Raw genomic sequence first — 12,941 nt, 5'->3', positions numbered from 1 at the left:
ACACAACCTTCTTCTTGTAGACATTGTTGGGCCTGCAAGTGCACAGGTTTGTAGGACAGTAGCAAATTTCTCTTAAGTGGATGACCTAAGGTTTATCAATCTGTAGGAGGCATAGGATGAAGATGGTCTCTCTCAAACGACCCTGCAACCAAATAACAAAGAGTCTCTTGTGTCCCCAACACACCCAATACAATGGTAAATTGTATAGGTGCACTAGTTCGGCGAAGAGATGGTGATACAAGTGCAAAATAGATAGTAGATATAGGTTTTTGTAATCTGAAATAATAAAAGAAGCAAGGTAACTAATGATAAAAGTGAGCGTAAACGGTATTGCAATGATAGGAAACAAGGCCTAGGGTTCATACTTTCACTAGTGCAAGTTCTCTCAACAATAATAACATAGATAGATCATATAACAATCCCTCAACATGCAACAAAGAGTCACTCCAAAGACACTAATAACAGAGAACGGACGAAGAGATTATGGTAGGGTATGAAACCACCTCAAAGTTATTCTTTCGGATCAATCTATTCAAGAGTTCGTACTAGAATAACACCTTAAGACACAAATCATCCAAAACCCTAATGTCACCTAGATACTCCATTGTCACCTCAAGTATCCGTGGGCATGATTATACGATATGCATCACACAATATTAGATCCATCTATTCAACCAACACAAAGTACTTCAAAGAGTGCCCCAAAGTTTCTACCGGAGAGTCAAGAACGTGTGCCAACCCCTATGCGTAGGTTCATGGGCGGAACCCGCAAGTTGGTCACCAAAACATACATCAAGAGGCACATGATATCCCATTGTCACCACAGATAAGCACGGCAAGACATACATCAAGTGTTCTCATAAAAGACTCAATCCGATAAGATAACTTCAAAGGGGAAAACTCAATTCATCACAAGAGAGTAGAGGGGGAGAAACATCATAAAATCCAACTACAATAGCAAAGCTCGGGATACATCAAGATCGTGCCATAGAGGGAACACGAGAGAGAACACGAGAGAGAGAGAGAGAGAGAGATCAAACACATAGCTACTGATACATACCCTCAGCCTCGAGGGTGAACTACTCCCTCCTCGTCATGGAGAGTGCCGAGATGATGAAGATGGCCACCGGTGAAGGATTCCCCCTCCGGCAGGGTGCCGGGAAGGGCTCCCGAGAGGTTTTTGGTGGCTACAGAGGCTTGCGGCGGTGGAACTCCTGATCTATCTTAATATTTGATGGTTTTAGGGTATGTAGGCTTATATAGGCAAAAGAAGTCGGTCGGGGGGTGCTCGAGGGGTCCACGAGACAGGGGGTCGCGCCTTGTAGGGGGGGCGTCCCCTATCTCCTGGGCTCCTCGAGGATCTTCTGACTTGATCTCCAAGCCTCCAGGATGATATTCTTCCAAAAAATCACGATGCCGAAGGTTTCATTCTGTTTGGACTTCGTTTGATATTCCTTTTCTTCGAAATACTGAAATAGGCAATAAAACAGCAATATGGGCTGGGCCTCCGGTTAATAGGTTAGTCCCAAAAGTAATATAAAAGTGTATAATAAAGCCCATAATCATTCAAAGCAGATAATAATATAGCATGAATGCTTCATAAATTATAGATACGTTGGAGACGTATCAGCATCCCCAAGCTTAATTCCTACTCGTCCTCGAGTAGGTAAATGATAAAAACAGAATTTATGAAGTGTGAATGCTAGAAGGTGCACACGTTTGATCAATGATAATTTCAATCACCTTTTCTAGCATGATTATATGTCATAACAGTAGTTCATCTCATAAAACTTTTCACGGTAAAGTAACAAGCAATTCACATGTCAAAGCATAGACCATAAACTTTCTTGAAAACTAGCAAACTTCATTCTTAGTCATCAAACAATTGCAATTCATCTTACTTTCAGGAAGAGTCTATGTCAGAGCTTTGGTTTAGCAAACTTCACATACTCAACTATCATATAGTCTTCTACAATTGCTAACACTCACGCAATACTTGTGGTTATGAAGTTTTAATCAGACACAGAGAAAGATTGGGGCTTATAATGTTGCCTCCAAACGTATTCACCTTTGGGTGATGTCAACAATAATAGTTCATGCTAACGTACATCCAATTGGATATATATATATATATATATCAGGATCACAACACCACGAAGTGCTTGCCAAAGGATAAAATGAAAAAGGGAAAGGTGAAGATCACCTTGACTCTTGCATAAAGTAAAAGATAGGCCCTTCGCAGAGGGAAGCAGAGGTTGTCATGCGCTTTTAGGGTTGGATACAAAAAATCTTAATGCGAAAGAACGTCACTTTATATTGCCCCTTGTATATGGACCTTTATTATGTAGACCGTCGCTTTTATTGCTTCCATAACAAGTTCGTACAAAGCTTATTTTCTCCACACTAATAAGCCATGCATATTTAGAGAGCAATTTTTATTGGTTGCACCGATGACAACTTACTTGAAGGATCTTACTCAATCCATAGGTAGGTATGGTGGACTCTCATGGCAAAAACTGGGTTTAAGGATATTTGGAAGCACAAGTAGTATCTCTACTTGGTGCTAGGAATTTTTGGCTAGCATGAGGGGGAAAGGCAAGCTCAACATGTTTGAATGATCCATGACAATATACTTTAACTCAGATGTGAGAAAACATAATCCATTACGTTGTCTTCCTTGTCCAACATCAACTCTTTAGCATGTCATACTTAATGAGTGCTCACAGTTATAAAAGATGTCTATGATAATATATTTATATGTGAAATCTCTCTTCCTTCAATATTCTTTCATGAATTGTTCAAATGACTAATACAATGCTTGCTAACCGTCAATAAATTTACAACCTCTACTTCTTAGATGTGAAGTCATTACTCCCCATGGGATAAGCAAATGAAACATATATAATTTCAGATTTATGACAATCAACTCATTCAACAATTTACTCATAGGATATAAGTGAAGCACAAGAGTAAATGAAAAACTACTCCAAAAATATATAAGTGAAGATCAATGAGTATCTAAATAATTATGCAACTATATGAAGACTCTCTCTCATTAAATAAATTCAGATCTTGGTATTGTATTCAAGCAGCAAGCAAAACAAAATAAAATGACATATCAAGGATAGCACAAGTCATGTGAAGAAGCAAAAACTTAGGCTTAACCGATACTAACCGATAGTTGTTGAAGAAGAAAGGTGGGATGCCTACCGGGGCATCCCCAAGCTTAGATGCTTGAGACTTCTTGGAATATTATCTTGGGGTGCCTTGGGCATCCCCAAGCTTGAGCTTTTGTGTCTCCTTAATTCCTCTCATATCATGGTTTCTCTTTTTATCAAAAGCTTCATCCACAACAAACTCAACAAGAACTCGTGAGATAGGTTAGTATAAACCAATGCAAAACCTTATCATTTTATGCTGTAACAAATCACTTAAATTATTATTCAACATTTCATACTAAATGCCTCTGCATATTTAATACTCCTATCCTCAAATAGAATCATTAAACAAGCAAACATATGCAAACAATGCAAACATAACAGCAATCTGCCAAAACAATACAGTCTGTAAAGAATGCAAGAGTATCAATACTTCCCTAACTCCAAAAATTATAAGAGAAAATTCCCACTGTAATAAATTTATCATATCTTAATATGCAAAAAGATTCAACGTTATACCATTCTCTGACTTTTCTAGGGAATTTTTGCAACAGCGGTAAACTTTCTGTTTTCAAACAGCAACATGTATACTAGCAAAATAAGCATGGCAAAGGCTATCCTTGACTTTTTTATTGAAACTAAAGATGCAAAACATTATTCTAACTAACTGAAAGCAAAAACTAGCAAAATAAAATGACGCTCCAAGCAAAACACATATCATGTGATGAATAAAAATATAGCTCCAAGTAAAGTTACCGATGAACAAGGACGAAAGAGGGGATGCCTTCTGGGGCATCCCCAAGATTAGGCTCTTGGTTGTCCTTGAATATTACCTTGGGGTGCCTTGTGAATCCCCAAGCTTAGGCTCTTTCCAATTCTTATTCCATAGTCCATCGAATCTTTACCCAAAACTTGAAAACTTCAACCACACAAAACTCAAAAACAAAACTCGTAAGCTCCGTTAGTATAAGAAAAAACCACTTTAAGGTATTGTAATGAACTTCTTTATTCATATTGGTGTAATACCTACTGTATTCCAACTTCTCTATTGTTCATACCACTTAATACTAGCCATAGATGCATCAAAATAAGCAAACAACACAATGAAAATAGAATCTGTCAAAAACAGAACAGTCTGTAGTAATCTGTATCAAACGTATACTTCTGGAACCCCAAAAATTATGAAATAAATTTCTGGACCTGAGGAATTTGTCTATTAATCATATGCAAAAAGAATCAACCTAAAATCACTCTTCTGTAAAAATGGCAGCTATTCTCATGAGCGCTAAAGTTTCTGTTTTTTACAGCAAGATCATAAAGACTTCACCCAAGTCTTCCCAAAGGTCCTACTTGGCACTTTATTGAAACAAAAGATATAAAACATGATTAATACAGTAGCATAATCATGTGGAGACACAAAAACAGTAAAGGTAAATATTGGGTTGTCTCCCAACAAGCGCTTTTCTTTAATGCATTTCTAGCTAGGCATGATGATGGCAATGATGCTCACATAAAAGATAAGAATTGAAACATAACGGGAGCATCATGAAGAATATGACTAGCACATTTAAGTCTAATCCACTTCCTATGCATAGGGATTTTGTTAGCAAACAACTTATGAGAACAATGATCAACTAGCATAGGAAGGTAAAACAAGCATAAGTTCAAAAATTGAAGCACATAGAGAGGAAACTTGACATTATTGCAACTCCTACAAGCATATGTTCCTCCCTCATAATAATTTTCAGTAGAATCATGAATGAATTCAACAATATAACCAGCACCTAAAGCATTTTTTTCATGAACTACTAGCATAGAAAATTTACTACTCTCCACATAAGCAAATTTCTTCTCATGAATATTAGTGGGAGCAAACTCAACAAAATAACTATCATGCGAGGCATAATCCAATTGAAAACTAAAATCATGATGACAAGTTTCATGGTTATCATTATTCTTAATAGCATACGAGTCATCACAATAATCATCATAGATAGCAACTTTGTTCTCATAATCAATTGGGGCCTCTTCCGAAATAGTGGACTCATCACTAAATAAAGTTGACACTCTTCCAAATCCACTTTCATGTTCATCACAATAAGATTCAATATCCTCCAAAATAGTGGGATCAATACTACCTAAAGTTGACACTCTTCCAAACCCACCTTCATCAATATAATCATCATAAATAGGAGGCATGCTATCATCATAGTAAATATTCTCATCAAAACTTTGGGGACAAAAAATATCGTATTCATCAAACATAGCTTCCCCAAGCTTGTGGCTTTGCATAACATTAGCATCATGGATATTCAAGGAATTCATACTAACAACATTGCAATCATGCTCATCATTCACATATTTCATGCCAAGCATTCTATGTAATTCTTCTTCTAGCACTTGAGCACAATTTTCCTTTCCATCATTCTCACGAAAGATATTAAAAAGACGAAGCGTATGGGATAAACTCAACTCCATTTTTTGTAGTTTTCTTTTATAAACTAAACTAGTGATAAAACAAGAAACAAAAAGATTCGATTGCAAGATCTAAAGATATACCTTCAAGCACTCACCTCCCCGGCAACGGCGCCAGAAAAGAGCTTGATGTCTACTACACAACCTTCTTGTTGTAGACGTTGTTGGGCCTGCAAGTGCACAGGTTTGTAGGACAGTAGCAAATTTCCCACAAGTGGATGCCCTAAGGTTTATCAATCCGTAGGAGGTGTAGGATGAAGATGGTCTCTCTCAAACAACCCTGCAACCAAATAACAAAGAGTCTCTTGTGTTCCCAACACACCCAATACAATGGTAAATTGTATAGGTGCACTAGTTCGGCGAAGAGATGGTGATACAAGTGCAAAATAGATAGTAGATATAGGTTTTTGTAATCTGAAATGATAAAAACAGCAAGGTAACTAATGATAAAAGTAAGCGTAAATGGTATTGCAATGATAGGAAACAAGGCCTAGGGTTCATACTTTCACTAGTGCAAGTTCTCTCAACAATAATAACATAGATAGATCATATAACAATCCCTCAACATGCAACAAAGAGTCACTGCAAAGACACTAATAGCGGAGAACGAACGAAGAGGTTATGGTAGGGTACGAAACCAACTCAAAGTTATTCTTTCGGATCAATCTATTCAAGAGTTCGTACTAGAATAACACCTTAAGACACAAATCAACCAAAACCCTAATGTCACCTAGATACTCCATTGTCACCTCAAGTATCTGTGGGCATGATTATACGATATGCATCACACAATCTCAGATCCATCTATTCAACCAACACAAAGTACTTCAAAGAGTGCCCCAAAGTTTCTACCGGAGAGTCAAGAACATGTGCCAACCCCTATGCATAGGTTCATGGGCGGAACCCGCAAGTTGGTCACCAAAACATACATCAAGAGGCACATGATATCCCATTGTCACCACAGATAAGCACGACAAGACATACATCACGTGTTCTCATAAAAGACTCAATTTGATAAGATAACTTCAAAGGGGAAAACTCAATTCATCACAAGAGAGTAGAGGGGGGAAAACATCATAAAATCCAACTACAATAGCAAAGCTCGGGATACATCAAGATCGTGCCATAGAGGGGACACGAGAGAGAACATGAGAGAGAGAGATCAAACACATAGCTACTGGTACATACCCTCAGCCTCGAGGGTGAACTACTCCCTCCTCGTCATGGAGAGCGCCGGGATGATGAAGATGGCCACCGGTGAAGGATCCCCCTCTGGCAGGGTGCCGGGAAGGGCTCCCGAGAGGTTTTTGGTGGCTACAGAGGCTTGCGGCGGCGGAACTCCCGATCTATCTTGATATTTGATGGTTTTAGGGTACGTAGGCTTATATAGGCGAAAGAAGTCGGTCGGGAGGTGCTCAAGGGGTCCACGAGACAGGGGGGCGCGCCTTGTGGGGGGGGCGCCCCCTATCTCCTGGGCTCCTCGAGGATCTTCTGACTTGATCTCCAAGCCTCCAGGATGATATTCTTCCAAAAAATCACGATGCCGAAGGTTTCATTCCGTTTGGACTCCGTTTGATATTCCTTTTCTTTGAAATACTGAAACAGGCAATAAAACAGCAATATGGGCTGGGCCTCCGGTTAATAGATTAGTCCCAAAAGTAATATAAAAGTGTATAATAAAGCCCATAATCATTCAAAACATATAATAATATAGCATGAGTGTTTCATAAATTATAGATACGTTGGAGACGTATCACCTATGTTCATGATCATTGCCTTAGATATCATCATAACAATGTGATTTTCTATCAATTGCTTGCAGTAATTTGTTCAACCACCGTAATATTTGCTATCTTGAGAGAAGCCACTAGTGAAACCTATGCCCCCCGGGTCTCTTTTCCATTATATTGAATCTCGTTTACATCTTGCTAGTTTTAGATCTACTATTTTGCAATCTTTACTTTCCAATCTATATACCAAAAATATTTACTTTAACGTTTATCTATCTTATCAGATCTCACTTTTGCAAGTGATCGTGAAGGGATTGACAACCCCTTTATCGCATTGGGTGCAAGTTGTTGATTGTTTGTGCAGGTATTCAGTGACTTGTGTGTTGTCTCCTACTGGATTGATACATTGGTTCTCAAAACTGAGGGAAAAACTTACGCTACTTTGCTACATCACCCTTTTCTCTTCAAGGGAAAACCAATGCAAGATCAAGAGGTAGCAGGGTGCTCCCCTGACATCGCTTCCTAATCCTAGATGGGGAGAGAGGGTAGATGCGGCGGAGGCGGCACAACGGCGGCGCGGAAGCGACTCGGTCTAATTCAGGTTACAGCGAGTGTTAGATTCGCGTCCCCACTCGTTAGCACATAACGGTCAAAATGTGTACTCGGCTCTACGCGACCCCACTCATCAGAGTTAACGGTCAAGCCATTTACCCGACGACAACGTCCGCTGTGACTAGTTCTGAGGGTTTCGAGCAAGAGAGTGGGGAAAAGTGAGCAAAAGTTAAGAGCGTGGGGATGAATGAGTAGAACTAAGGAACCAAGGGCACAGAAATAAAAATCCATATGATTAACCCCCTCGCAAGCATCCGCAACTATGAGAAAAGTATTAAGAATAAATCTAACCATAGCATTAAACTTTTGGATCCAAATCAGTCCCTTACATAATAGTGCATAAACTAGGGTTTAAGCTTCTGTCACTCTCACAACCCATCATATAATAACTACTCCACAATGCATTCCCTTAGGCCCAAATATGGTGAAGTGTCATGTAGTCGACGTTCACATGACACCACTAAGGGAATCACAACATACATATCATCAAAATATCGAACACATATCAAGTCCACATGATTACTTGCAACAAGATTTCTCCCGTGACCTCAAGAACAAAAGTAACTACTCACAAATGATAATCATGCTCAAGATCAGAGGGGTATTAAATAGCATAATGGATCTGAACATATAATCTTCCACTGAATAAACCATATAGTAATCAACTACAAGATGTAACCAACACTACTAGTCACCCATAAGTACCAATCTGTAGTTCCGGTACAAAGATTGAACACAAGAGATGAACTAGGGTTTGAGAGGAGATGGTGTTGTTGAAGATGTTGATGGAGATTGCCCTCCCCAAGATGGGAGAGTTGTTGGTGATGATGATGACGATAATTTCCCCCTCCGGGAGGGCAAAAGTGCTCCTGCCCAAGTTCCGCCTCGAGACGGCGGCGTTTTGTCCTGAAAGTCATCTCCTATTTTTTCTAGGTCAAAATGACTTATATACCAGAAGATGGGCACTGAAGGTGGGCCGAGGAGGGCACAACCCACCAAGGCGTGCCCAGGTGGGTTGTGCCCACCTGGTGGCCCCCCTCTAGTAGTTATTTGCTGCAATAATTCTTATTTATTCCATAAAAAATCCTCGTGAAGTTTCATCTCATTTGGAGTTGTGCAAAATAGGTGGCCTGACGTAGCTTTTTCATGTCCAGAATTCCAGCTGCCTGTATTCTCCCTATTTGTGTGAGCCTTGCATATTATGAGAGAAACGATATTAGAATTACTCCAAAAAATATTATTATACATAAAAACAATATAAATAACAGTAGGCAAACATGATGCAAAATGGACGTATCATTGGGTGACCGCAATCTTCAGCATCTCGCCTGGGTTCCTGGCTTCAACCTCCATGCTATCCACCATGTTTCAGTAATGTCCCATCGGGGTTTGGAAACGAGCTGGCTCTGCCGGGCATGGTTGAGTCGGTGCATGTTGATGAGCCGGACGTGGCTGCAACAGGGCCATGTTGGGGGGGGGGGGGCACAACCTGTGTCAATTGGGGTATGACAGGTACCCCGTCTGGCGTATGCGTCTCTGCCCCTGGGATGGTTGCACCTAGTGGTGTATCAAACAAATGCGTGCCCACGTAACCAAATGGCAGGCGACTCTGCCTCCTCTGGTGTACTGCGTTTGATCTGTGTTGGCAAAAATTGAGGTGCAGTGACTCCGCCTGCAGGCGCTCAGTTTCCCTGAGAATATGAGCTTGAACTCAGCCATGCATACGTTCTCGGTGTTGATATCTTCCTGAACCTTGGCCATTTGCTCGTGAAATTTTGCCACTTCATCGTTCCATTCAAACTAATTCTCTGTGGTCATTGGAGAGGCTAGTAGGGTCCCCAATGTGGTCATAATTTCCACCAGGGCTTGGACCGGTGTCAGGCCTGAGCTGGCGGCATCAGGGGCCGGCGTTGAGGTGTCAGTACCTATCACGGTCCCAACAGCGGTAGAGTTTTGAGCCGCCCATGTACCAACCAAGTTTTTACTCTCGTTTCCCGCCATGTATACCGCTGCGCGCCATGGCGGCTCGGAGGCCTCCAAACCGATCTCATCATCAGAATAGCACCCAAGCTTATCGTCAAAAAGTGGAAGGGTCGACTCGGTATCGCCCGCCGAGGACTCACCGTAGGAGTAGACGAGCGTGTCGCCGCCAAATGCGGAATTACCCACCAGATCCACTCCATGAGTGAAACCAACGAAAGCATGAGCCCGTCCGGCTTGAACCCGGTCGGGTCTGGCATGGTGAGCTGACTCGATGATGCTGAGGAGATGTCCGATTCGGGACCAGATTCACCGAGTACGCCGATGAAGATGTGGATCTTGTGAAAGGGGACCCGGTACCCATACTTGATCGGGTCAGCCTCGGGGCCCCAATCTGAATCATCAATGTAGAGCTTGCCTCGGCGACTCTTCGTCATCCGGTCGATCACATATCCCTCTATCCCTGGGAGAGGGCCCTCCAAGAACTCAATACCATCATGTGTTCGCCCCAAGGTGGGCACCAACTGTCGTGGTTTTATCACGGCAGGTGTCCTCGTGAAAGGACTAAGTTTGGAGGCCATCGCAACTAGGTGGTCGCTTGAGAGGGGTTGATCGGGAACGAAGGACACAAGTTTACCTAGGTTCGACCCCTCATGGTGGAAGTAAAGACATACTTCCTACTTGATTGTTATTGCTGGAAATCTCGATTACAAGGATGCGGAATAGCTAACCTAGCTATTGATTGATTGTAACTTCAGTCTTTTTTCCCTAGGGGCTCCCCTTTATATAATAGGTCGAGTCCCTAGGTTTACAATAGATTCCGAGTCATACTACAACCCGTGTCTTACTCTGTTTTCTACTTGTCTCCAAAGTAAAGAGAATCTTCACCCTTGGTCCTTCGTCAAGTCGGCCCATCAAACTCCTCCTTTGAGCTGGCCTCCATCAAGCCGCACACTAGTCTTCGAGGCTTGTCATCTGCATTGATCCGGCGGGTCAAAGTGACCCATGAGCTAGTGTGCTCTAGGTCGGGCCATTTCCCTCCAGGATGGGTTATAGTGCTGGGAAATATCCCCAACAACACCCATGTGAGAATCATGAATTTCACAGGTGAGCTCATTAACAAAGAAATTGGTGAATTGATGCGAAAAGGTGGGAGACTTTGTAAAGAATGATCGAGGAAAATTTGTCTTTAGTGTTTTGAGGCTTAGGCTAGTCCTTTATCTGTTTTAGGACTTTAATCAGTTACCGTTCAAATGGGTAAGTCTCGCAAAATATACCAAGTGATGTATGAGAAAATGTTGAAGCTCTATGTATTTTTTTTGGAATAGATGGTCATGATACACTTTTTGAAGGAGCGTGACAAAATTTGAAGGGATTGGATGTCACTAAAGGCTATTTTAGCTGGCATGACTGCTTTCCCACTTACTCATGTCCTACATCATCACACTTTCTTTTCTTCCTAACAGAAAAAGGAGAAACGACTTAAAAGTAACCGGATCCTTCTAAAAAGAGCAGTGTGACTAGGATATAGTAAAATTAAAGTGAATTAGGAGACTTGTAAGCAACGCGTGAGTTGTCTTTGTCAAAGAAAAATGTAGGCATACACGTATACGACACTCTTTGAACCATGCCATGGAAGACCTCTAGCACTCACCACACATTCCTCCATGGTACACAAGGAAACAAATACAATTATCATTTAACACCCCAATAATTTTAGTTTTTGTCGAATGGTCGGGTAGATCCAACGGCTCACATTGCTTAGGACTCCCTATAAATTTCTTCAAACCTCACTCACCACCATATAGAAAACCTAGTGTTCCCGACTTTGCACACACGCCTCCTCCTCCTCCTCCTCCCCCTCCTCCTCCTCATTGTCTCTTCACCAAGCCTTTTTCTCACAAACTCCCTCCTCCTCACAAGCCCCCATGTCATTGTCATACCAGGCGCATCGGCCAGGAAAGGGAGCTACCCATGTCCACGCCTGCTACCTTCCCCCTATTTTCCCCAGATCTGATGGACATAGGGGAGATTCGCTGGTGAGCAAGGTCCAGATCTAGCAAGGATGAGCCATATCCCTGCCCAAAGATGGACCTTCCTCAGCGCCGAATCTCAGCCATGCCCTCGATCGACCACACAGTCAAGGCGGAGACACCACCTCCCTATTATTTCCCAGATCTGATGGCCATAGGGGAGATTCATCGGTGAGCAAGGTCCAAATCTGGTGAGGATGGGCCATATCCCTACCAATATAGACCTTCCTTGCCATTGAATCTCAACCATGCCCTCAGTCGGCCATATAGTCAAGGCGGCGACACCACCTCCCCATTATTTCCTACATTTGATGGCCATAGGGGAGATTCACCGGTGAGTAAGGTCCAGATCTGTCAAGAATGAGGCATCTGCCCGACCCACCTTTGGATAACGACGAGTAAGGAGATCGAGAGTGGGTCATCGTCCAGGCGAAACGGCTTGGGCGTTGTCAAGGAGGCCCAACTTTGGATAACATATTGTAGCTTCATTCACGACGTCGACCTCGGGCTCAAGCTGTAAGCACCTCTTCTTTCCCACGCTAATTTCGCTTAGAGTAGCCCGATCCGTGCCCTAGATTTTAGGAATTCGGGGGAGCGAATTGCATTTTCTCGGTTTCGAGTGTGCCCTTACAAAAGTTGCAATATTTTCCTGTTGTTGTCGTTGTAGGATCCAGATCACAAGCATGGCGAGAATAGTGCTCTGCCACCGCTTCTACCTCCACCAGTCCCACGCCAGGAACGAAGTGGTAGGTATCCCCTGTTTATTGTCCAAACAATTGAGGCGACACACCACCTCCCCGTCATTTCCTAGATATTATGGCCATATGAGAGATTCACTAGTGAGCAAGGTGCATATCTGGCAAATATGAGCCATATCTCAACCCAAACATGGACCTACCTCATCACAAATCTCACATGTGCCCTCAATCGGCCACACAATCAAGGCGGCGACA

The sequence above is a fragment of the Triticum dicoccoides genome, chromosome 6B, assembly GCF_002162155.2.
Source record: "Triticum dicoccoides isolate Atlit2015 ecotype Zavitan chromosome 6B, WEW_v2.0, whole genome shotgun sequence".
NCBI classification, from domain to species: domain Eukaryota; kingdom Viridiplantae; phylum Streptophyta; class Magnoliopsida; order Poales; family Poaceae; genus Triticum; species Triticum dicoccoides.
This window is presented reverse-complemented; position numbering follows the sequence as displayed.